This window comes from Phacochoerus africanus, chromosome 4, assembly GCF_016906955.1.
Source record: "Phacochoerus africanus isolate WHEZ1 chromosome 4, ROS_Pafr_v1, whole genome shotgun sequence".
NCBI lineage: Eukaryota > Metazoa > Chordata > Mammalia > Artiodactyla > Suidae > Phacochoerus > Phacochoerus africanus.
The window spans coordinates 39,074,887-39,100,757 of record NC_062547.1 but is presented as its reverse complement, the minus strand read 5'-3'; positions in this window follow the sequence as shown (position 1 = coordinate 39,100,757).

The following is a 25,871-nucleotide window of genomic DNA, read 5'->3' as shown; positions in this document are numbered from 1 at the left end:
CACCCAGAATTGAAATGGAAAACCAATAAACTAAAAATATTCAAGTCTAGAAATTCCTGCTGTGGTACATTGGGTTAAGAATCTGACTGCAGTGGCTTGGGTTGCCGTGGAGGTCCAGGTCTGATCTCTGGCCCAGTCAGTAGGTTAAACTGATCTGGCACTGATGTAGCTGTGGCTTGGATTCATTCCCTGACCCAGGCATTTCCATATGACACAGGTGTGGCTATAAAATTAAAAAAAAATCAGGTCTAGAAGCTGCAAATTGTAATGTCATCAAAAGACTTTATTGTTGTCCAGTCACACACAGAAAGTAAACTTACAAGTCACTTCAAAGTATGAATAACTATAGATCTCAAACTTGGTTCCTTAAAATTCTTCTTCAAAATGAGCACTAAAAGGAAAGTACTTTGTATCTTAGACCAGAGATAATCTTGGAGGCCTACAAATGTTTCCCATTGACATCGACATACCACACAGGCAGGCAGCCATACCCCAATCTGGCCTTCCATTTATCTGACAACATTTTTGTCACAGCAGAGCATCTGAGATGGTGCAGAAGTGTTTGTTTCCCAGCAGCAGGCATAAAGCCAGGGGTTGTCTGCCAAACTTGTAATGCATGTATTCTGTGGTGTAGCAGCAGATAGCTGCCTCAAGGAGTATGTCATGGGGAATTCTAAGGATGATGAGGCCAGACTTTACTCTGCATGGATCCACAGCAGGTAAGCACTGGAATAAATGTGGCTGGCTGCCATCAAATATAAGAGATCCTTTGCATGTGAAGCTGAGCGTTTAATAGTATTGCAGTTGAAGAAGTACAATTGAAGGAGTTTTTGCATCATATCCATAGCAGGAGAGGAACATCCGTCAGTAACTCTAACTGGGATGTTTAGTTTCAGCTAGCTTGTGACAATAAACATCAAAAATAATTTATAATCTATAAAATTAGCCAGGTTTTAAGATAATGTCAGGCAAAAAAGCTGATGTGTGAGGTGGTACCTCCTTGTAGTTTTGATTAGCATTTCTCTAATAATTAATAATTTTGATCATTTTTTCGTATATCTGTTGGCCATCCATATGTCTTCTTTGGACAAATGTCTATTTAGGTCTTCTGCCCATTTTTCAATTGGGTTGTTTGTGGTTTTTGTTGTTGCGTTGTATGAGTTGTTTGTATGTTTTGGAGATTAAGTTCTTGTTGGTTGCACAGTTGGCAAAGATTTTCTCCCATTCTGTGAGATGTCTTCATTTTTTAAATGGTTTCCTTTTGCTGTGCAAAACTTTTGAGTTTTATTAGATCCCACTGGTTTCTTTGTATGTTTATTGTCATTATTCTAGGCGGAGGATCAAACAGGATGTTGCTGTAATTTGTGTCAAAGAGGATTCTGTCTGTGATTTCCTCTAGGAGTTTTATAGTGTCTTACCTTATATTTAGGTCTTTAATCCATTTTATGGTGTTAGATAGTGTTCTGCCTTCATTCTTTTACATGTAGCTTTCTAGTTTTCCCAGCACCATTTATTAATGAGGCTATTTTCATCCTCTGTATGTTCTGTCCTCCTTTGTCATGTATTAGTTGACTATAGGTACTTGGGTTTATTTCTGGGCTTTCTATCCTGTTCCATTGGTCTATATTTCTGTTTTTGTGTCAGCACCATATTGTTTCGATGACTGTAGTTTATAGTATTGTCTAAACTCAGGAAGCTTGATTCCTCCATTTTTGTTTTTATTTTTCAATATTGTTTTGGCTATCTGGTGTCTCTTGTGTTTCCATACAAATTTTAAAATATTCTGTTCTAGTGCTATGAAGAATGTCTTTGGTGATTTGATAGGGATTCACGTTGAATCTGTAGATTTCCTTGGGGAGTACAGTCATTTTGACAATACTGATTCTTCCAATACAAGATCATGGTATACCTTTCCATCTGTTTGTGTCATCTTTAATTTTTTTCATCAACATTTTATAGTTTTCAGAGTATAGGTCTTTTGTCTCTTTAGGCAGATTTATTCCTAGGTATTTTATTCTTTGTGATGCAATTGTAAACGTGATGGTTTCTCTGATTTCTCTGATTTTTCATTATTAATATAGAGAAATACAATTGATTTCTCTATATTAATTTTGTAGCATAAAACTTTTATAAATTCATTGGTGAGTTCTAGCAGTTTTCTGGTGCTGTCTTTAGAGTTTTCTTAGTATCATGTAATCTGCAAGCAGTGAGTTTTACTTCTTTTCCAATTTGGATTGTTTTATTTCTTTTTCTTCTCTGATTGCCATGGCTAGGACTTCCAAAACTATGTTGAATAGTAGTGGTGAAAGCGGACATCCTTGTCTTGCTCCTGATCTTAGTGGGAATGTTTTCAATTTTTCACTATTGAGAATGTTGTTAGTTGTGGGTTTTTCACATATATTTTTTATTATGTTGAGCTAAGTTCCCTCTATCCCCACTCCCTGGAGAGTTTTTATCAGAAACAGGCATTGAATTTTGTCAAAAGCCTTTTCTGAATCTGTTAAGATGATCATATGGTTTTTAATTCTTCAGTTTGTTGATATGGTATATCACATTGATAGATTTTCAGATATTGAAGAATCCTGGCATCCCTGGGATAAATCCTACTTAATCATGGTGTATGATCCTTTTAATATATATTTGGATTTGGTTTGCTAGTATTTTGTTGAGGATTTTTGCATCTGTGTTCATCAGTGATATTGGTCCGTAATTTGTGGTATCTTTGTTTAGTTTTGGTATCAGCATGACAGTGGCCTCATAGAATGAGCTTGGGAATGTTCCTTCCTCTACTATTTTTTCAAAGAATTTTACTAGGTGTTAACTCTTCTCTGAATGTTTGATAGAATTCACCTGTGTAGCCATTGGATCCTGGACTTTTGTTTTTTAGAAGGTTTTTAATCACATTTTAAATTTCTGTACCTGCGATTTGAAATTTCAAATTTTCAATTTCGTTCTGTTTCAGTCTTTGTAGATTGTGCCTTTGTAATAATCTGTTTCTTTTAGGTTGTCTATTTTATTGGCATATAGTTGCTAATAACAGTCTCTTATGGTCCTTTATATTTCTGTGGAGTCAGTTGTAATTTGTCCTTTTTCATTTCTAATTTTACTGATTTGAGCCCTCTCTTTTTCTGGATGAGTTTGGCTAAAAGTTTATCAATTTTGTTGATCTTTTAAAAGAACAAACTTTTGGTTTCATTGATCTTCTCTATTGTTTTCTTTGTCTATATTTCATTTATTTCTGCTCTGATTTTTATGATTTCTTTCCTTCTGCTAATTTTGGGCTTTGTCTGTTCTCCCTTCTCTGTTTTAGGTGTAAGTTTAGGTTGTTTACTTGAGCCTTTTCTTCTTTTTTGAGATAAGATTGTATTGCTATAAATTTTCCTCCCAGAACTGCTTTTGCTATATCCAATAGGTTTTGGGTTGTTATATCTTTGTTGTCATTTGTCTCTAAATATCTTTTGATTTCCTCTTTGATTTCTTCAATGATTCATTCATTTTTCAGTAGCATATTGTTTAGTTTCCAGAGTTTGTGTTTTTTGCTGTTTTTTTTCTTGTAGTTTATTTCTAATCTCATAGCATTGTGGTCAGAGAAAGTGCATGGGAATCTAAATACAGAGCTACCATATGATCCAGCAATTCCATCAATTCTGCTGGGCATATATCTGGACAAAACTTTCATTTAAAAAGATACATGTTCATAGCAGCACTAGTCACAATAGCAAAGACATGGAAAAAAATCTAAATATCCATCAACAGATGAATGGATTATGAAGATGTGGTATACACACACACACACACACACACACACACACGCTATGGGATATTACTCAGCCATAAAAAAGACAAACTAATGCCATTTGTAGCAACATGGATGGATCTAGAGGCTCTCATATTAAGTAAAGTAAGCCAGAAAGAAAAAGATAAATACCATATAACTTATTTGTGGAATCTAAAATATGTAACAGATGATCTTATCTAAAAATAACAAACAAACAAAAAAATGGAAACAGATCATGGCCAAGAGCATACTTGGGGCTCCCAAGGGGAAAGTGAAAGAGTGGGATGGATGGGCATTTGGGAGGGGTTTCAAGCTGTCATAATGGATGGTCAATGGGATCCTACTGTACAGCACAGGGAAATGTGTATGACTGGATCACTTTATTGTACAACAAAACTTGACAAAATATTGTAAACCAATTATACTTTAATAATAGCATTTTAAAAAAAAGTTGTTAGCTTGATCAACAGAAACCAACTCTAGATAATTTAACAGAAGAAGTATTTATTAAATAGAAACAGTTAATAGCTCCCAGAATGGCAGTGTAAAGAAACACATGAAAACTCTCTGCAGGAAAAAAAATTAACTGGTAAAAAGTATAAAAACAACAATAAGACCTATTTAATCTTTGGAAATTTTCCTAAGGACAAACAACAAATAAATAAAAAATTCTTCAATAAAATCTAAGTCTCATAAAAATCATATATGTATGCATGTATATATGTACGTATGACTGGGTCACTATGCTGTTACAGCAGAAATTAACTCAACATTGTAAATCAATTACACCCTAATAAAAAAAATGAAATTTTTTTAATGTAAGCTATACTGACAAGGATTTTAAAAAATAGAGAAGACTCATATTACTTAGCAATCAGAGTGGGTACATCACTACCACTATTTCAGAAATAAAAGGGATCATGAGGGAATATTATGAACATTTATGCTAACAAACTATGTAACTTAGATGAAATGGACAAATTTCTTTAAAAAGATAAACACAACTGAAATTTATTAAAGAATAAATGGAAAGGGTGATTAGACCTATAAAAAATACAGAGAATAAATTAATACTTTAAAATTTCCCAGAAAAAAAAATGTCACAGGCTCAAACGGCTTACCTGGTGATTTCTACCAAATACTTAAAGAAGAGTTACTACCAGTTCTTAAAAGTTCTTCCAGAAACATAGAAAAGCAGAAAATACAAACCAAATCATTCTATGATCCAAGTATTACTCTGATAACAAAGCCAGATAAAGGCATCAAAAGAAAACTGAACACCAATATCTTTTATAAATAGATGGAAAAATTTTCAAAGACATAGCAAATCAAATCCAGCAATGTATAAATAGAATTATTACCCAAAACTAGTTGGGATTTACTACAGGACTGCAAGTTTGTTTTAACATCTGAAAACAAATTAATGTAATACACCAAATCATAGGATAAAAACCACACGAGTGTCTCAATAGATGCAGAAAAAAAAACACGTGACAAAATTCAATATAGACTCATGATAAAAACACTAAAAAACCTATAAATTGAAAGGAACTCCCTCAACCTCGCAAAAGGCATCTACAGAAAACCCAGGACTAAAATCACACTTAATGGTAAACTGTGGAATGATCATGAAAAAGATAAGTATTTTCACTCTTGTCACCTTTTTCCAACATTGTAATGGAAGTCATAGGGAGGACAATTAAGCTAGAAAAGGAAAAAAAAGACATTTGACAATGGGTTCTTAGATTTGATGCTTGTGCTTTTGGTATCATAAGAAAAAAATAAATTAGATTTCAACAAAATTAAACATTTTGTGCTTCAAATGCCTATAGCTTGAGAGAAAACATTTGCAACGGTATATCTGATATGGCACTTGTAATCTAGAATATATGAAGAATTCTTATCACACAACAATAAAAATATGATAACCCAAGTTAAAATGACCAAAGGGTCTGATAGACATGTCTCATAAGAAAATATACAAGTGGCCAATAAGCACATGAAATATGCTCAGCGTCATTTGGAAAATGCAAAACAATCCCACAATGAGAAAATACTTCACACACTAGTATGGCCAACAGCCTTGCTGAAATTGTTCATCAATAATGGAAAATGAAACTTTTACTGTCATCATTATAATCAGTGGAAACTGGGATTGCTTTTTCCACTGTTGTTGTGGAAAGAGTGATCTCTTTGGTCAGTGTTTCCAGATGAACTATGCTGAGTGGGTACATCTGATTAGCTGAGGTTAGGTTTATTTCTCTATGTACAGCTGCCAGAGAATCTGGGAACGTGATAAAGTATCTCCAGCCTAAAAATTGGATGCAAGTTTTGTTTTTCACAAAGACTTGAAATAAGGAATTCTTCAAATAGAACAAATATACAGATACTGGACAGTGAGAAAATTTTAAAATGCACATCCTGGTGTGGATATGGATGTGGGCACTCACATGTAAAACAAGCTATGCAGGCTAGTATCATATTCATGTATGTATATGGTACATGTATTAAAAAGTTGAGAAGATTGTAACACCAAAATCTCATTGTGTTTTTTCTGCTTCTATCAATATCTTGTGAATATTTAAAACAAATAAGCTTTTATTTTTTTCATTTTTGAAAGTTTTCTTGAGGTATAGTTGATTTAAAATGTAATAATTTCTGCTAAACAAAGTAATTTATATATGTATTATATATATATTATATACACACACACATACATATATACACATCCATTCTTTTTCAGATTCTTTTCCCATATAGATCATCACAGAACACTGGGTAGAGCTCCTTGTGTGATAAAGCAGGTCTACATATACCACAGTGTGCATATGCCAATCCCAACACCCCAGTTCATCCCTCCCATCCTACCAGTCCCCTTTGGTAACCATAATAACTATGTTATCAAAGTCTGTGAGTCTGTTTCTGTTCTGCAAATCGGTTTATTTGTATTCTCTTATTAGATTCCATATATAAGTGATATCATATGATGTTTGTCTTTTATCATCTAATTTCACTTAATATGGTAATTTCTAGGTCCATCCATGTTGCTGCAAGTGACATTATTTCATTATTTTATATGGCTGAGTAATATTCCATCATATATATGTACCACAACCATAATTTGAAAAGATGCATGTACCCCAATGCTCATTGTGACACTATTTACAATAGCCAAGACATGGAAACAACCTAAATGTTCATTGACAGATGAATTGATAAATCAGGTTTAAACATAAAATCACTTTAATTATTTTTTAAAAATTTACTAAGGTAATTGTCACTGATCTTTTCATAATTTTAATTCTTCCACCTAGTTGGCAGGAACTCTCCTGTTGAAAATTATAGGCACAGTATATTATTACTCTATTTGAGTATCTTGTTTTCATTTTAATTAAATTTCTAATATCATTCATGGCACTTAGAAAATGACTGCCTTCTTACCTATGCATTTTTGAAAGCTTCACATATAACCGTATCTGTCATTCCTGGTTCAATCATATACTCATAAATCTTCCACAGACAGTGTCATCTATTCCTAATGAAGGCCTTCAACTTAGTATAAGAAGCATTCAACTGAGGCATTTTCAAAATCTTCTTTCATTCAAATCGTTGAGGAAGCTCTAAGTACCCTGCTGTCCAAATGACTTAGTGAAATTAATGATCCAAAATAAAAGTTAAAACCTCTATAGTCCTTTCTAGAAACCAAATCAGAGCACGAAAAGCTGAAGGAAAGTATGCCAAGAAGGTCTCACTCTCAAGCCAGCAGTATCAGTGCTTTTCTAAGGAGCCAATACATCAACATAATTTCAGATTCTCAGGGTTCATTGAAAAGAGCAATTATATTAGTCAAAATAATAAGGTTGAGGCTAGTATCTGAATCATATGCCAAGTGTGAAGGGAATGTATATATTGAGGATTCAAGGCAATGGAATAAATTTTTTTTCAAATGAGATGTGATTTTTTGATAAGGTTAAAACACAGGCAGCACAGTTTAAAAAAATGTAGGTTTGTATCTGGACACTTAATAGTTGCATGATCTTACCAACAGAAACCATTGTATGAAAATAGGATGCATTAAAACAATTAGACTATTTTGTGCCCTAACCAGGAAGATAAGTGACTTGAATATATCTATAACTTTACAGGCAAATGGAACGATTAATTCACATAATTTTATAATTAACTTTTAAGAGGCTCCTACCTCTGAGTTATTCATGTATTAATTAATTTGGTAAATATTTACTGGGTACCTACCATGTTAGATTCAGTCTCTGAATTAATTTAACAGATTAATACTTCTAAGAAATATTTTAGCCATGTGATCCCTGAGGTCTTTCCTGATCTGAAGACTTCTAAATAACATGACAATGTATCAATCATATCAAAAAATATGAATAGCCTAAAGTCAATTATAAAGAGGAAAATTATTTTCAATTTAGCTAGGAAAGATTCAACTATAATCTTTATACAAGAGAAACACTTGAGAAAATAATTCAGAAAGACTAAACAAAAAGAAACAGTAAAACAGGCAGTGCTCTGCTGATTTCAAAGTAGTACTTACATTAAAATATCAAATTCAACAAAGAATGATACTTTATAAATGATAAAAGCTACACTTCAGAACAATTATATAATAATTACGAATATATGTAGAGCAACTGTCATTATAAGGCAAAACTATAGGATATACAAGGATACACAGATTAAAGTACATTAATAGAATGATTTTAGAGTCCGCTCTCTGCACAAGACACATTAAGTGGCCAAAAAGTAAGAATATTGAGGGCCGGAATAATATGTTCAATAAAGAAAATCTTACTTTCACATATAGAACTGTGTCTTCATAATAGACAACATACCTTCATCTCAAGAACACTTGCAACAGTCACAAAAATTAGTCATATGTAGAGCAAAAAGAAAGTATTAATATGTTCTATAAAGTATAAATAAAAAACATGGATCACAATGTAATAAAACTAGAAACTAATAGAAATATAAAAATCAAAACCCTTCAACTTGAAAATTAAAAAGGCATGTAATGAAGAATGTATGGCTTATAGCAGAAAGAAAAGACACAATTACAATTTTCTAAAAACTGGGGTTCCCATCATGGCACAGTGGTTAACGAATCCGACTAGGTTCAATCTCTGGCCTTGCTCAGTGGGTTAAGAATCTGGCATTGCTGTGAGCTGTAGTGTAGTTTGCAGACGTGGCTTGGATCCCCATGTTGCTGTGGCTCTGGCATAGGCTTGTGGCTACAACTCCGATTAGACCCCTAGCCTGGGAACCTCCATATGCCATGGGAGTGGCCCTAGAAAAGCCAAAAAAAAAAAAAAAAGGGACAGTTTTCTAAAAATTAATAAGAAAATGCCATATATCAGAATCACTGGGACCTATTTAAAAACTGATCAAAGAAAAATTAAGCATCAATTAAGAAATTCAACAAACAGAAAATAATAAACAGTGAAATCAATTCCCAAATAAAATTCTAGGAAAAAAAGAGAACATTGAAATTCAAAAAGACATAAACAAGCCTAAATTAAAAGCAAAAATTGTTAAAGTAGAACATAGAAAAATCAATGGGTATAATTTAATAAATCAAAATCCTGTTTTTTGATTAAGAAAGCAGAGAAAACCTCTAGTTACTCACAGGAAAAAGAAAATACAAAAATACAATATAGAAAATGAAAAGGGGAAAAAAATCTTTGAAAGAGAAAAAAAACTTTAATTTTTATCTTTTTCCATTATACCTGGTTTAGAGTGTTCTGTACATTTTCTACGGTACAGCATGGTGACCCAGTTACACATACATGTACACATTCTTTCTCACATTATCGTGCTCCATCATAAGTGACCAGACATAGTTTTCAGTGCTACGCAGCAGGATCTCATTGCTAATCTGTTCCAAAGGCAATAGGCTGCATTTATTAACCCCAAACACCCCATCCATCCCACTCCCTCCCCCTTGGCAACCACAAGACTATTCTCCACGTCCGTGATTTTCTTTTCTGTGGAAAGGTTCATTTGTGCCATATATTAGACTCCAGATGTAAGTGATGTCATATGGTATTTGTCTCTTTCTGACTTACTTCATTCAGGATGAGAGTCTCTACTTCCACCATGTTGCTGCAAATGGCAATATTTTGTTCTATTTTATGACTGAATAGTATTCCATTGTGTGTATGTATATATATATATATATATATATATATATATATATATATATATATATATATATATCACATCTTCCTAATCTAATCATCTGTTGATGGACATTTGGGTTGACTCCATGTCTTGGCTATTGTGAACAGTGCTGCAATGAACATGAAGTGCATGTCTTTTTCAAGGAAAGTTTTGTCCAGATATATGCCCAAGAGTGGGATTGGTGGGTCATATGGTAGCTCTATGTATAATTTGCTAAGGTACCTCCATACTGTTCTCCATAGTGGTTGTACCAGCTTACATTCCCACCAACAGTGCAGGAGGGTTGCCTTTTCTCCACACTCCCTGCAGCATTTGTTATTTGTGGACTTATTAATAATGGCCATTCTGACTGATATGAGGTGGTATCTTGTGGTAGTTTTGATTTGCATTTCTCTAATGATCAGTGATGTTGAGCATTTTTTCATATGCTTGTAAAAATTCTTAAGAGACCACCTTCTAGATTGTTGTGACCACGATGGGAATGTAATATATAAACATAAACCTGATAAAAATTGCTGAAACAAAATTACATAACCAATATCACATATAAAACTACTAAAAATTTGTTTAATAGAATTCAACATCACAACAAGAAAATAATACATCAGGATCAAGTAAAGTTTATTAGAAGTATGTTACATTTGCTTATGATTAGGAAATGTGTTAATACAAAATACTGTATTAATAGATCTAAGTAGAGAAACTATAGGATTATGTCCATATGTTTCCACAAACACACTCCCATGTGTAATTTTTAAAAACCTAGCTTGTTGGAATTTTATGGCCATTAGATATTATTCTGCATATAATGGGAAATCAATGCAGAATATCTAGGCAAGGCAGTAACGTTATCTGACATGTTTCAAAGACATACCATTCTGGTTTTTGTTCAGTAAATTCCTAAAGACTTGCTAGAACCCTGACAGAATCTACACTACCGAAGAGAAGAAAATGTTATCCCTTCAAGAAACCACCTTAGAAAAATCCTTACCTATTTTCTGGTCAGAGGTTGCAATAAAAAGCTACTACAAATCTTGGGGTGTTAAATATTGTGAGCTATTTTATGCACAGTTTCTTTCATATAGGAGTTTTAATTGCATGACTATTTTACCGGACAGTTCAATTCAAGGTATAAATTATAACTTTTCTAAAAGAGAACCCTCAGAATTGTGTTAAATACAGAAGTTTCCGTCATGGCTCAGTGAAAACGAATCCGACTAGAATCCATGAGGATTCAGGTTCCATCTCTGGCCTCGCTCAGTGGCTTAAGGACCTGGGCATTGCTGTAGGCTGTGGTGTAGGTCACAGACATGGCTCAGATCCTATATTGCTGTGGCTATGGCATAGGCTGGTGGCTACATCTCCAATTCAACTCCTAGCCTGGGAACTTCCATATGCTGCATGAGTGGCCCTAAAAAGACCAAAAAAAAAAATTGTGTTAAATATAAATGCCCCCAAAATGTCTCTTTTCATTCAATGCTATTTAAATGTTAATAGTGTTTATGTAGCCAGCCACAGTTACATTTTATTGATTTACATTTTTAATTTCATATTGCATGACTGAAAGTTAAACTGATGATGATTATCCCTTGAGTAAATATTGGGGAGTATTAGAAGGTTAGAGATTCTCTTGAGTAATGGCAACCAGGGTAAAGAGATCATTCTCTCCAATGTAAATAGTATAATTGCCACATGAGACTGAAAATTGCACAGAATTTGTTAGTAAGCATACAGATCAGGCCCTGTCTGTGTTTCCATCAGAACCCCTAAGCTTTAGGGTGGAACTTGATATGCAAATAAATACGGAAGAAGAGCTTTGAATGACAGGGCTTGGGAAATGGGGTAGGTGAACCTAAAAAAAAAAAGAAAAAGAAAAAAAAAAGGCTCCTACTTGCCTGTAAATCAGAAAATCCTTTTGATCAGAGACATTATTTCATTATTTTCCCTTCTCTTTTTACTAGAAATCATTATGTCAGCCAAACTTGTTATTTGGTTCATATTTTTAAGCTCATTATGTACATGTACCTGAAAAAAAAATGGTGCAAATGGCTCTCAACCCTGCTTCAAGAGGACAATTTTTCTGTTGATTGAAATTCTGCTACCCTTCCCTCAAAAGAGGCTGAGAGACCCATTTTTCTGGGTCTCTCAGCTGTTACACAAGCAAATTTTTTTGTTTTTGTCCAAGGATGTACTCATGTTGTTTCTTTACTTAAAATCCTTCAAAACTCCTCAGCAGTTGCAGAATAAAGCCTATGCTTTTTACATTGTTTCCAAAATCCTTAACTTCACAGTTACTTTACTAATGCCACCAAAACTCTCCTCTGATCTTTCACACTCTGTATTTTATGACATATTTTCCCCTTCACTTGAAAGAGCATGCTCTTATTTCTCTATTTGATGACATTGTATTTATCCATCAAAACTGAACTCAAATGCTATTTTCTTTACACAGAATTATCTGGCATAGACATCACTTCTGTGTATCCATAGCACTTGGCCCCATGTCTTTATTACAGGATTTAAAAAATTATTTTACTATTGTTTATAAGTTTGTTTCCACCCAATATAGTGAGCTCTTGGTTCTAGAGATTAAACCTTCATTTTTAAGTTTATTTATGTTTTTGTTTATTCAAGAAATATTTGTTGCATGTACACTGTGCAGCAAGACACGAAGCGATGAAGAGTGATGGAGGAATGAGCCACTGAGAATCTGTAAGAGGAGAGAGGAAGTGGAGTCAGTCTGATAGAGATATAAGATTGGAATGTTTGAGAACAGTAAAGAGCCAATGAGACTAGAATAGAATGAGGGACAGGGAAAGTGGTCATGTGACCAAATTCATATCTTCTTTCACAGACCTCATGATGAGCTTGACAAACAGAAGAATCAAAAGTAATCTAATAAATACTGCTAACACAATGTCTTAATTAATCATTAAACTGCTTAGTATAATATAATTTAATAAATTATGATGTATTAGCATCTATAAAATCATACCTTTCATCATAAATGGAAAGAAGCCCTATCCAGAATCTGAGTCTTCTTCTTGTTGACCTAAAACAAATAGGATTGCAAGATATTTCTCCAGAAAGATAGGCTTATTTGAGATCCACAGAGAATTGCATTTTTGAGTCTGCAACAGTGGTGAGCTATGTGCAAGTTCCTCCCTGCCTCAAGCTACATGATAAGGGGAGGAGAATGGTTTTGTAAAGGGGAAAAGGAAGTTGAGAGAACTATAGGAAACAAAGAGTCCATGGCTTTTAATTGGCTGAGTCATTGCCAGGAAAGACTAGGAGTCTTTCTTTTTCCTGTTGGATTCTGATATTGTCACAGGGTGTGAGGGCTCCCTATTGTGACTTCCTGATTCTGTGTTAACTAAGGTTTTTGTTTATTAAGTTTTTTTTATGTTCTCTAAGAGAAATTCACCCCATGAAATCTTTTCCCCAAATTAGAAAAGATATGCACAGTATTTTCAACTGTGATTCTACTGGAGAAAAAGAAACGCTTCTCATGGTTACTTCTGTGCTGATCCTTGATTAAAACTCAAGGTTTATTAAATTATTACTCAGTGATGTACCAAGAATCAATTTAATAAAGTCCAAATAGAAAACTTTCTAATTATCTAACATAACAATAGGATAAGTCTTAGAAAAACCATAAGGATAGTTTTCAAACCATGCAAGGCCTAATATTTAGGGAATCCCAAAGGGCTGAGGGCCCAGCTGGATGATCAGGTGCATGACCCTGAATTCTATCTCTACCTAAATAAGATAAATCCTCCTTTTATCTATTTACATATCTATCTATCTATCTTAGATTTCTATATAAAAATCATTTGCAAAAAAGGGTTACGTTACACAAAAAAATTTAGGAAACTAATGTTCTAATGATATATTTAGTTATCAACTGAACCACAATGTCTCTTTTTTTCCCTCAATGAGTTTTTACATTTATAGTTGTACAACAATCATCAAAACCAAATTTTATAATATTTCCATCCCAAACCCTCAGTGCATCACCCCACCCCACCCCCAACCTGCCTCAATTGGAAACCATAAGTTTTCAAAGCCTGTGAGTCAGTATCTGTTCTGCAAAGAAGTTCATTATGTCCTTTTTTTAGATTCCACATGTTAAGTGATAATGTCTCTTCAAGCCATGTTAACATCTAGTACAACCTTCTCCTGGGCACAATATTATAGATTGATGCAAGAACATTGTCAACTTTAAAAGCCGAATTTCTGAAACAGTTCCTTTACATTTCTTAACATGGTATTCCAAGCTGTTATTGACCTTCTTGATACAACCCTAATATTTAATGACTCACTTCTGTCTGTCTTGTCTTAACCTTTGGACTTTGTATTCTTTCGCCATTTGCCTGGATATCAGCTTTGATTTTAATTCCTCTCCACAACTATTTTGCTTTTCCACAAGTTATACTGCTTTGGGTTACACATTAAAACACCTATTCCTTCAATTTGGTGGTACAACCCTCCTAACTCTTGTATATCTCCCAGAAATAGTGCTTCCACCAAGCCTGGCCCAAACCTCCAGTGAGAATGGCCAAAAAGAGTCACTCTTCAATGAGTGGCATGATTTTCTGAAGTACTCTTTTTTTTTAAATTTGACTTTCCCTAGAATCTACTCCCTATTTGATTCCCTCCTTACTCTTTTTACTTTTCTCATTTCTTTCTGTGAGACCAAGGCTGCCCACTCACTGCAGTATGCAAAGTACACAGTCATTTAATGATAGAAAGCATGCATTTCCATCCATGAGATCTTGAACAATCACTAAATATATCACAGAATCTCTATAATCATCCCTATTTCATGTTTCTGGATAAATGATATCATATCACATATGTAAAAACAACTCTGAAAGTACAATTTGCCACATAAGGTTAACTCTGATTATATTTTAGCTATAGCCTTAACTTTCAAACTATTTCCCTTTACAGGGGCACTTCATATCTGTTCTCAACCCTTTGTCCTTCAAAAGACACAGATCAGGTGTTCCCATTGTGATTAAGCAGAAACAAATACTGCTAGTATCCACAAGCACACAGGTTCGATCCCTGGTCTTGCTCAGTGGGTTAAGGATCCAGCATTGCCATGAGCTGTGGTGTAGCCCAGCAGCTACAGCTCTGATTGACTTCTAGCCTGGGAGCCTCCATATGCTGAGGGTAAAGCCCTAAAAAGACCAAAAAAAAAAAAGAAAAAGACACAAATCAAATTTGAGTCCATCTTTTATGAAAATTGATGACCTGTGTGAACATATCTTGAAGATCTACAGGGGCTTAGAAGGGGCAAATGGGAGGCTCTGATATTGAAGCTCATTGACCTTTATAGTAAATCTACTTATGGGGAAAAGAATGAAAGCCAGGGAAGGTATGAAACAGTCATGGACTGCTGACCTTTGAACCTGGAGACAAGTGCAGCTCACCCATGTTCTAACTGAGTGTTGCTCTATCCTATCATGATTCAGCTTCATTGTATTTTTAAAAAGTCATGATGAACAGCTCTTTTTTAAATAGCAGCCAAAAAAAAATAACAAACATATCCTTTAGCAAATCTATCTACCCACTTTTATAGCCTGAGTTGATGCAAAAATGTCACTACAGGAGTTCCCGTCATGGTGCAGTGGTTAACGAATCTGACTAGGAACCATGAGGTTGTGCGTTCGATACCTGGCCTTGCTCAGTGGGTTAAGAATCTGGCATTGCCGTGAGCTGTGGTGTAGGTCGCAGACATGGCTCAGATCTGGCATTGCTGTGGCTGTGGCATAGGCTGGTGGCTACAGCTGTGATTTGACTCCTAGCCTGGGAACCTCCATGTGCTGCGGTAAGTGGCCCTGGAAAAGGAAAAAAGACCAAAAAAAAAAAAGTCACTATATCCCATTTTCTTATGATATCCCATTATCTCTATAGCTTGTAAAATTCTCTGTACTTTTTCCAGTTTAATCCTATTTAGGTCTACTACACATTAATTTAGATAAACTAAATCTATTACATGATAGTATGTGGTGATTATTCCTTTTATAAACCCAATTTTTACCCATTTTATTCAGTTCAATGCCTTTCCAAATGCGTTGAACGAAACAAATGAAATTTTCTTCTCTTACTTTCACCCTGACCCAAGTTAAAGAATAAGATGATATTGAAAAAGTAACTGACTATGTGATGCAAAATGATTTCAAATGACCCCCAAGATTCCTGCCTTCTGGTGTTCATGCAATGTGTAATCCCTTTCCTTGAACATAGGCAAGGACTTATGAATACAATGAGATATACTCCCCTGATTAGGCTATGTTTTGTGGCAAAGGTGAAGTGATTTTGTAGATGCATTGAAAGCCCCTAATCTATTATTATTAACTTAAAAGAGTGAATATACTTGCCAGGTCTGGCCTAATCAGGTGAGCCCATTAAAAAGTGTTTTAATGGTCATAGAAAAAATCAACATGATTAGAATCATCAAAGACTCTCTTCTGCTAGCCTTGAAGAAGTACTCATCCGTGTTATAGAGAAAGTCACGTTTTGGGGAATAGTGATCTTGTCTAGAAGCCAAAGACCTCGGTCCTACAACCACCAGGAACTAAATTCTGCCAACAACCAATGAATTTATAAGAAAACCCCCAAACCTAGATTACATCACAGCCCCAGTCAACCCCTTGATTTCAGACTGGTGAGACTCTGAGCTGAGTTTCTGGGCTGAGATCCCTGACCACAGAAATTGTGAGATAATGATGTTTGTCATAATTTGTTATGCAGCAATAGAAAACTGATACAATCTGGTTTAATCTAAAATGTAATAAGGTAAGCCCATATACTAGGAAATTATAATCTATTAATTACTATATATTACTCATGATGTATTAATAGCATATGTCTTTGGGCCTCAGTATTTTCCCACCTGTGAAGTGATAATGTGAGGAACAATCTTATGCTTCAACAGTGGCTTCTAGACTTTGGGGCTTTATGGAACGGTAAAAATTTTATAACATTATATTTGATACCAGTGTAGAATTTTCAACTTTTTATTTTACTAAGTAGTTAATGATTATTTTTAAACTAGTATTAAAAACAAGCATTTTGTAACACAATTGGTGATGGTCAGTTTTATGTGTCAGTTTGGCTAGGAAATAATCCCAGTTATTCAGTCAAGGTGTTGCTAAAAACAGACACTATAACTGTGATTAAGATCCATGACTCATTAAGTTTAAGTAATGAAGATTATCCTAGATAATATGGGTGGTCCTGAACTTGATCAGTGGAAAAACATTGAGAGCGGAGCTGAGGTTTTCCTGAGAAAGAAGAGATTCCATCTATGGATAGTAACTTCAGCTCAGCCCCAAGAGTTCTAGCCTGCCTTTTTCCTGATAGCTTTCATACTTGGTCTGAAAGTCCTCACAATTCTGTAAACCACTATCTTGCAATGAATTTTTTAATATATAGCTCCTATTGATTCCATTTGTCTGGTGGAACCCTGACTGATACACAATTATAAAATAATAAAATAGTAATAAATTTAAAGTTAGGATGACTTCCCATACCATGATAATTTTTATTCATTCCTTCATGAATTGACATTGAGATGAGGTTATCCCCAGCATTCTTTGATTTCATAGTATTGCTGTCAACTTTATTCTTACCATTTTAAGCATCCATATGCATCAGCCTAAGAAACAAACAAAAAACTACCACAATATCTTTACTTTGTCTAGCTGGAAAATAGGTAAACTGGGTAGGCAAAATATATAAATACCTCAAGGGTCTACTCTAGAGAGAAAGGAAAGGAGAAGGATAAAATAAGGAAGAAAATAAGATATTAGTAGCCTCCTGATTTCTCCATCTTCTGAGTTAATCTTACCATCACTTGAAAGGCTCTATCAAGTATGTATTTCATCTTGGTGAGTCACAGTCATATCAAACTCTACTCTTGGTTTACACATAGAGCAAGATTCAGGATGATTGGACGGATCATTTTCTATGGCAAAGTTCAACAGAATTCCTATTAGAATTGCAATACACAATATCATTCTCCACTTCTGGGAAGTGTCTGTCCTGGTGATTGCTTAAATTACACACATTACTTTCAAAAGCTGGAGTTGACTTTGGCAGAATCTGTTTATTAAAAACAGTGTTAATCAGAGGAAGTGCTGTTTTCCTAATGATTACACTAATCCTTAATAAGTACTTTATAGGGTACATGAGGGAGAAACATCTTATTTAAAAGCATAAAATTTTATTGACACCTCTCTACTCCTAGAATGCGTTTGCTGAAGACTTGGTAACCTAGATTTCCTGGTCAGTACCTTGGCAACTATTTTAGAGCTATGTGGAAATTTTTAAACTGCACTAAAGTCCTTCAGGCCATGAAAGCTCCGTTCTGCTCAAGCAATGTTTATTGGTCATTTTACAATCCAGAGCAGCAACTTGTAAATGAATAATTGCAAATAAGAGTGATAGGTGCAATAATGTGGGACCTAAAGCTGTAAATGGCTGAGAATCTTGAGGTAACAGCAGTAACAACAACAACAAAAATCCAAGTCAATATCCATTCATTGAATCTGGGAAATTGTCTATACATCTGAAGTCAAAATAAATTGGAGAGACTGTAATCAAGCTCTATTCAAATTTATTCTTTTTGACTAAGTTAAATAAAGATCACAGAATCATGACTCAGCAATGTCTACCAAGAGGAAGCGGTTTTAATATGTGTATTTTCTGGAATCACTTTTATTATATTGGTTTATATTATATATTAAATAAAATTGATTAAAATATTCTTTATTATATTTGTGGAAAAAGACACCTTCAAAGACTTAATCACCATTTTGATTTTCTAGGGCCCAAACCAACATCTTATTTTTGGAGACCTCAAGTTCTTTGGACTACTGAAAATTTTAAAGAAAAATGGATCACTTAATTTTAAAGGGATATATATTCCTTTTTATCATTTATTTATATATATATATTTTTTCTACTGTACAGCATGGTGACCCAGTTACATATACATGTATACATTCTTTTTCCTCACATTACGTGTTCCATCATAAGTGACTGGACAGAGTTCCCAGTGCTACACAGCAGAATCCCATTGCTAATCTATCCTGAGGGCAAGAGTCTACATCTATTAACCCAAGCTCCCAGTCCCTCCCACTCCCTCCTCTTCCCCCTTGGCAACCACAAATCTATTCTCCAAGTCCATGATGTTCTTTTCTGTGGAAAGCTTCCTTTGTGCCATATATCATATTCCAGATATAAGTGATACAATATGATATTTGTATTTCTCATTCTGACTTACTTCACTCAGGATGAGAGTCTCTAGTTCCAACCATGTTGCTGCAAATGGCATTATTTTGTTCTTTTTTATGGCCAAGTAGTATTCCATTGTGTATATATACCACATCTTCCTAATCCAGTCATCTATCAGTGGACATTTGGGTTGATTCCATGTCTTGGCTATTGTTAATAGTGCTGCAATGAACATGTGGGTGCATGTGTCTTTTTTAAGTAGAGTTTTACCTGGAAATATGAAAGAGTGATATTGTTGGGTCATATGGTAGTTCTATGTATAGTTTTCTAAGATACCTCCATACTGTTCTCCGTAGTGGTTATTCCAGCTTATATTCCCACCAACAGTGCAGGAGGGTAAAGGGATATAGTTCTAATCCAGCCCATAAGAATCCGCAGCCCAGCTAGATATAAAAAATTAACTAGAATTCACCATAGCAATTATTAGACTAATGGAAGATGCAAAAGGCAAGTTTACAAGGAAATATCCTCCCATCAAAAATAACTTTAAAAAGTGATAAAAAAAACTATATAAAGTAACATTTTTAAGGTATTGAACAACAGCACAGGAATACTTAAGAGAAGGCAAACACACAAAGTTAGATTTTCTTTCCAAATTGGTGAAGAGGGCCATGGAGCCCAAAGAGATAGCACAGTAGTGTCATTTAACTATGCAAATATAGATTATAATTTAGGGGTCCACATGGTCAAGCAACCGGGATTTACAAGATTAGGGAAAGTAGAATGGAATTCTGTGCATAAAATAGCTCTATAAATCTGCATGGCTATTATTTTGAGAATTTGGTCAAATATTAAACTGGGTATTCATAGAATGAAACTGTATGTTATGGCAGAGAACAATTACTGGGAGGCTATGAATTGAATGGAAATTGTAGAATATGGCTGAAATCAAATTGGAGAAACATAATTTAATATCCCAGGCATTATTCAGTTGATGCCCTAGCAAGGACATACCTTAGTAGTAGTCTTATACTAACATTAGAATAAGGGCTATTCTAGGTCAATCGTAACAAAAGTTGAAACTACACCTCCATAGTATAAAGCTAATCCTCCACTAAATTAACAGGTTTCCAGAACAAAACTCAACATTCTCTCAAGGAAGAAAATAAAATTCCCTCTTTCAACAATATAGTACTCATTATGCCCACCAAAAATTAAATATTACCAGATATGCTAAGAAATAGGGCAATATCACCTGTAAACAAGAGAATAAACAGTCAACAGAAATAGATATAGTGATAACAACTGATGGAATTAGCAGGTAAGGGCATTAAAGTATCACATTAAGTACTTAAATACAGTCATAATGAATTAAGAAACTGGAAAAAATAAAATGTAAAATGGAAACAAAGGGAAGCTACAGAGCAATAAGTAGAATAACTAAAATGAAAAATCCACTAAATGGGATGTTTAGCAGATTGAGTACTATAAAAAATTAGTGAATATGAATACACATCAATAGAAACCATCCAGACTGTAGTGTAGAAAGTAAGAAATACTGGAAAAAAGTATACCTAACTACTGTAAACAGTACATGTAATGAACTTCCAGTATTGAGGACTGACAGATGGGCAGACACAGAGGTGGGAGGGGCCAAGTCACATAAGAGTATCAACAGCTGCTTCTCCTCTGTGGCCAGAGTTGCTCTTTCCCCATCTCTATGACTGCAGTTCATGATTCTAAGATTCAAGAGGCTAGGTGCTGATTTATCCTCCAACCAAGTTTAATCCATAACTGAACCCATTGGTGTGGTACCTGCAGTACTGTGTGGCCATGAGCTGGGTGGTCTTTGTGACTGATGCTGTTTAAATGGACAAAATGGTGTGTCTGTGGCCTCTCATGTGTCCATGCTCACCCTCAATAGCCCCAGCTGTTACCAGCAACACTCATGGGGCAGGGCCAAGGCCCTCCCCTGTCATTTGACTGCAGTCAGCATGGATAATATCAAGATCCCCATGAAGTTGTCAGTAGAGTCTAGGATATAGGAAGGAGCCAAAATGAGGTCCAATAAAATTGAAGGATTTATAAGAAATAGATCTGTTGGGGAAAAATGGATCTCATCTACCTTAATTCCAACAGATGGTGTCTTGGCCTAAAGGGGTCACTTTCAAAATAGTGATGTGATGTCCTTCAGATCTGGCTTGAAATGATAAAATACATATTGTTCTTTGATATTGGTAAGCCAAGAAAAGCTAAGTGCCCAGACAAGGTCTTAGCTAATGAGGGAAGTAGCTGAAGATCAAGCCAAAGGCTGAAGAAAATTGAGAAAATGAACCCTCAATAAAGACCTTCAATAAAAGTCAGAGAAAAAAATCAGAGTTAGAGGATATTTTTCATAGAATCACACAGAAGACAGTAACAAATGAGATTTGCTAAGTACAAATCCCAGCCCAAGTCAGCCAAGTAGTGACTCTATATCTATGCCAGAGGGCCAAAAAATATGAGTGTATATACAAGGATCTAGGTTGAGGCTCTATTCAGATATGAGCAGGGACAAGGACAAGAAAACTTCTCTGGATTTCGAAGTTCTCAAATATGGCAGCAAAAGTAATCCTCTCGATTCTTACATGGGCTTAATTCTACTTGCTCATCGAGTTTATTTCATGTCCCACACTTCGAATAGAAGAGTGACATTTTAACTTTTTTTTTTCTTTTTAAGTCCATACCCATGGCATATGGAAGATCACAGGCTCAGGGTATAATCAGAGCTGCAGCAGTCAGCCTACAACACAGCCATAGCAACACAGGATCTGAGCCGTGTCTGCGACCTACACCACAGCTCGAGGCAACACCAGATACTTAACACAGTGAGCAAGGCCAGGAACCAAACCCACATCCTCATGGATACTGGTAGCATTCACAACACACTGAGCCACAACAGGAACTTCTATTTTAACATTTTTTTACAGCAATAAAATCTTTCCATTTAAACAGAATGTCAGTGTATGGAAAAAACAACAATTCTGGTTGAACTGAGGGCCATGTTCTAGGAGACACATCAGCTCTGCCCTCTCAGCTTCCATGATGTCCTTTGTGGAGCAGAACTTTAATTATTCCCACAGAAATACATTACTTCAAGAAACACAGTTCTGAAATACAAGGGCATGGATACTGAAGGTACCACCTGAAAATCTGGAATTTGCAGAGAAAGTCAACAACCCTCATGTGGCAGAAGTGAGAATTTTAGAATCTGATAGGTGTAGTTTCTAAATCTAGTTCTCAATCTGTTTGACCTTGGGATTTGATAGGTGTAGTTTCTAAATCTAGTTCTCAATCTGTGTGACCTTGGGAAAGAGGCTGCTCCCTGCACTTAAGATTTCTGCACTTTGGCTTGTAATGAAAGGTCTGGAAAGGTACTTGTGAGTCCTTTCCTTGATACATGGTGGCTTCACTAAAGTTCTCCCATTGGCCTCTTTCAATTTTATTCCTTTCTATGTCCTAAAACTTGGGGCTGATATTCATCTGGTATAATGTAGCAGAGCTGTCTCAGTTGTGAAAGACTTATGGAGATGTATCTGTGTTACTGATTTTAGGTATTTTGTATTTCATTCCAGCCAACAGTGGATTAATGACTACCATAAACTTAGTACCATATGCTATTTTAGGCATTGTACTAATATGATACACACATGAACACAGATTATTCTCACCTTCCTCTGGAAGTACGGAGGTTATCACCATGTTATAGATGAGGAAATTCCAGTTAGATCTTTTCCCAAAGTCTTAAATTGAGTGACAGTGCTAGAATAGAAACTCAAATCTCTCATATACCAAATTCTTTGATGTTTTCACCAAATCATATTGTCTTAGCACAGATATTTCAAAAGGAAGAAGCCCTAAAACAAATTAAAAGAAAATAATGAGGAGTTCCCGTCGTGGCGCAGTGGTTAACGAATCCGACTAGGAACCATGAGGTTGCGGGTTCGGTCCCTGCCCTTGCTCAGTGGGTTAACGATCTGGTGTTGCCGTGAGCTGTGGTGTAGGTTGCAGATGCGGATCGGATCCCGCGTTGCTGTGGCTCTGGCGTAGGCTGGTGGCTACAGCTCCGATTCAACCCCTAGCCTGGGAACCTCCATATGCCGCGGGAGCGGCCCAAGAAATAGCAACAACAACAACAAAAGACAAAAAAAAAAAAAAAAGAAAATAATGAGGACTATATAATGTTCAGGAAAAAAAGTAGCAGCCAAATATACCCATTAGTATCTGAATTTCAACATATTTTTAGCTAGAATATAAGATAATTGGAAAGAAATAAGCAAAAATTGATTGTACACGTGATAAGGTTTTTTTGGTGGCATTTCAAATAGGCCTAACACATTAATAGTGTCAAACTCTTGACTAGAGCAGTCAGGAAAAATTCTTAGTAATCTGTTGATTTAAGTAGCTTTTGCAACATTAAGTTGGATGAAGATATAGACCTTATCTAAATGGCAAGGGAGTCTAAGAAAGTTCTATCAATAGTGTTAAATATTAGCTTAGTAACTAAGATATAATTATATTTTGTGTCTGTGGGTTCATAGAGCATTAGTTTTATAGTGAAAAGATTATTTGCCTTAGAGCTGAAAAGACTTTATATTTTTAATTGTGTGTCTAAATAACATTTTATGGTGAAATGATCTCCCATCAAAACTTCTGCAAGTTATTTTCTTCCCTCTGATGACCAAAGATAAGGATGAGCATGATGTAGAGCAAAAATGAACATTAACTGTTATAGATTTTCTGCTGAGCTAAAGAAGGAGATGATCTTTTGTTTGTGTGCTTATTTGTTTTTGATTAAAAGACATGCAGCTGTGCTTCTATAACTTAAGTGTTTGGAAGAAATTTAATTCATGGCTACCTCCTCGGATTCCTCCACAATTAACTGGGCATTTTAAAGGACTAAAAATACCTGGCTTGGAGATATGAAATAATTTGTTTCCATTTAATTGAATCTCTGATTTTGAGGGCACAGACAAGAAAAACCTAGCATCATTTTATATATGCAATAGGATCAGTGAATTGGTCAAATGCACTGAGTTTGGTAAAATGGATTACGGTTCCTTATGCCTGACAAAGATCCTATTGAATCAGCAGTCTCAAATATTATTAGTTTCCTACCTACACTCAGCCTTGCAGAATTCTGTGACAGTTTCCTCTCAACTGAATTCCTACCTCTAAACACACAAAGAAAACTTCTCTGGATTTCAAAGTTCTCAAAGATGGTAGCAAAAGTAATCCTCTCAATTCTTACATGGGCTTAATTCTACTTGCTCATCGAGTTTATTTCATGTCCCACCTCCACATTATTTTTGTGCTCTTGCAGCATTAAGAAAAAAAAAAGAAAATCCTCTTTGAAAAAATATGTGCGTTCCTACATGATGGCAGGGATAAACACTTGTTATCACACACAGTAGCAAGACACCCTAGGGAACTAGAGTTCAAATAGCTTTCTCACCGCAGCCACTGAGCTTTCCAGAGGGATCCTGATATTTGATTTGCAATGGAAATAACACCCTCATGACTTAGCATGTTTCAGCATAGACTCAGGCAAAATCTACAAGCCATGTGTCTTTGTTTATCCAAGATGACAAGAATGGCTTTTCTGTTTCTGACTATTTCTAGTTCTTAAGTCCTTTGCTGAAGCTCTTTCAGTTCAGGTATTAATATAGGGAAAGACTAACACAGCTTCCCAAACTAGAGTATTCTAGTGGGGACATTTATTTTTATGTTGTTTTATTTTTTTATGTGTATAATTTAAAATTTTTTTTTAAATTATTTTCCCAATACAATTTTGTTTTAAACTGTACAGCATGGTGACCCAGTTACACATACATGTATACATTCTTTTTTCTCACATTGTCATGCTCCATCATAAGTGACTAGACATAGTTCCCAGTGCTACACAGCAGGATCTCATTGCTAATCCATTCCAAAGGAAATAGTTTGCATCGATTAACACCAAGATCCCAATCCATCCCACTCCCTCTCCCTTGGCAACCACAAGTCTATTCTCCAAGTCCATGATTTTCTTTTCTGTGGAAAATTCCCTTTGTGCCATATATTAGATTCCAGATATAAGTGATATCATATGAGATTTGCCTTTCTTTTGACTTACTTCACTCAGCATGAGAGTCTCTAGTTCCATCCATGTTGCCGCAAATAGCATTATTTTGGTTTTTTTTATGGCTGAGTAGTATTCCATTGTGTATATATACCACATCTTCCTAATCTAATCATATGTTGATGGACATTTGTATTGTTTCCATATTGTGAATAGTGCTGCAATGAACATGCAGGTGCATATGTCTTTTTTTAAGGAAAGTTTAGGAAGATGCAAAGAAATGTAAAGATATTCCATGCTCCTGGGTTGGGAAAATCAATATTGTAAAAATGGTCATACTACCCAAAGCAATCTACAGATTCAATGCAATCCCTATCAAATTACCCAGGACATTTTTCACAGAACTAGAACAGACAATCCAAAAATTTATATGGAGCCACAAAAGACCCAGAATTGCCAAAGCAGTCCTGAGGAACAAAAACCAAGCAGGAGGCATCTCTCTCCCAGACTTCAGGCAATATCACAAAGCCAGTCATCAAG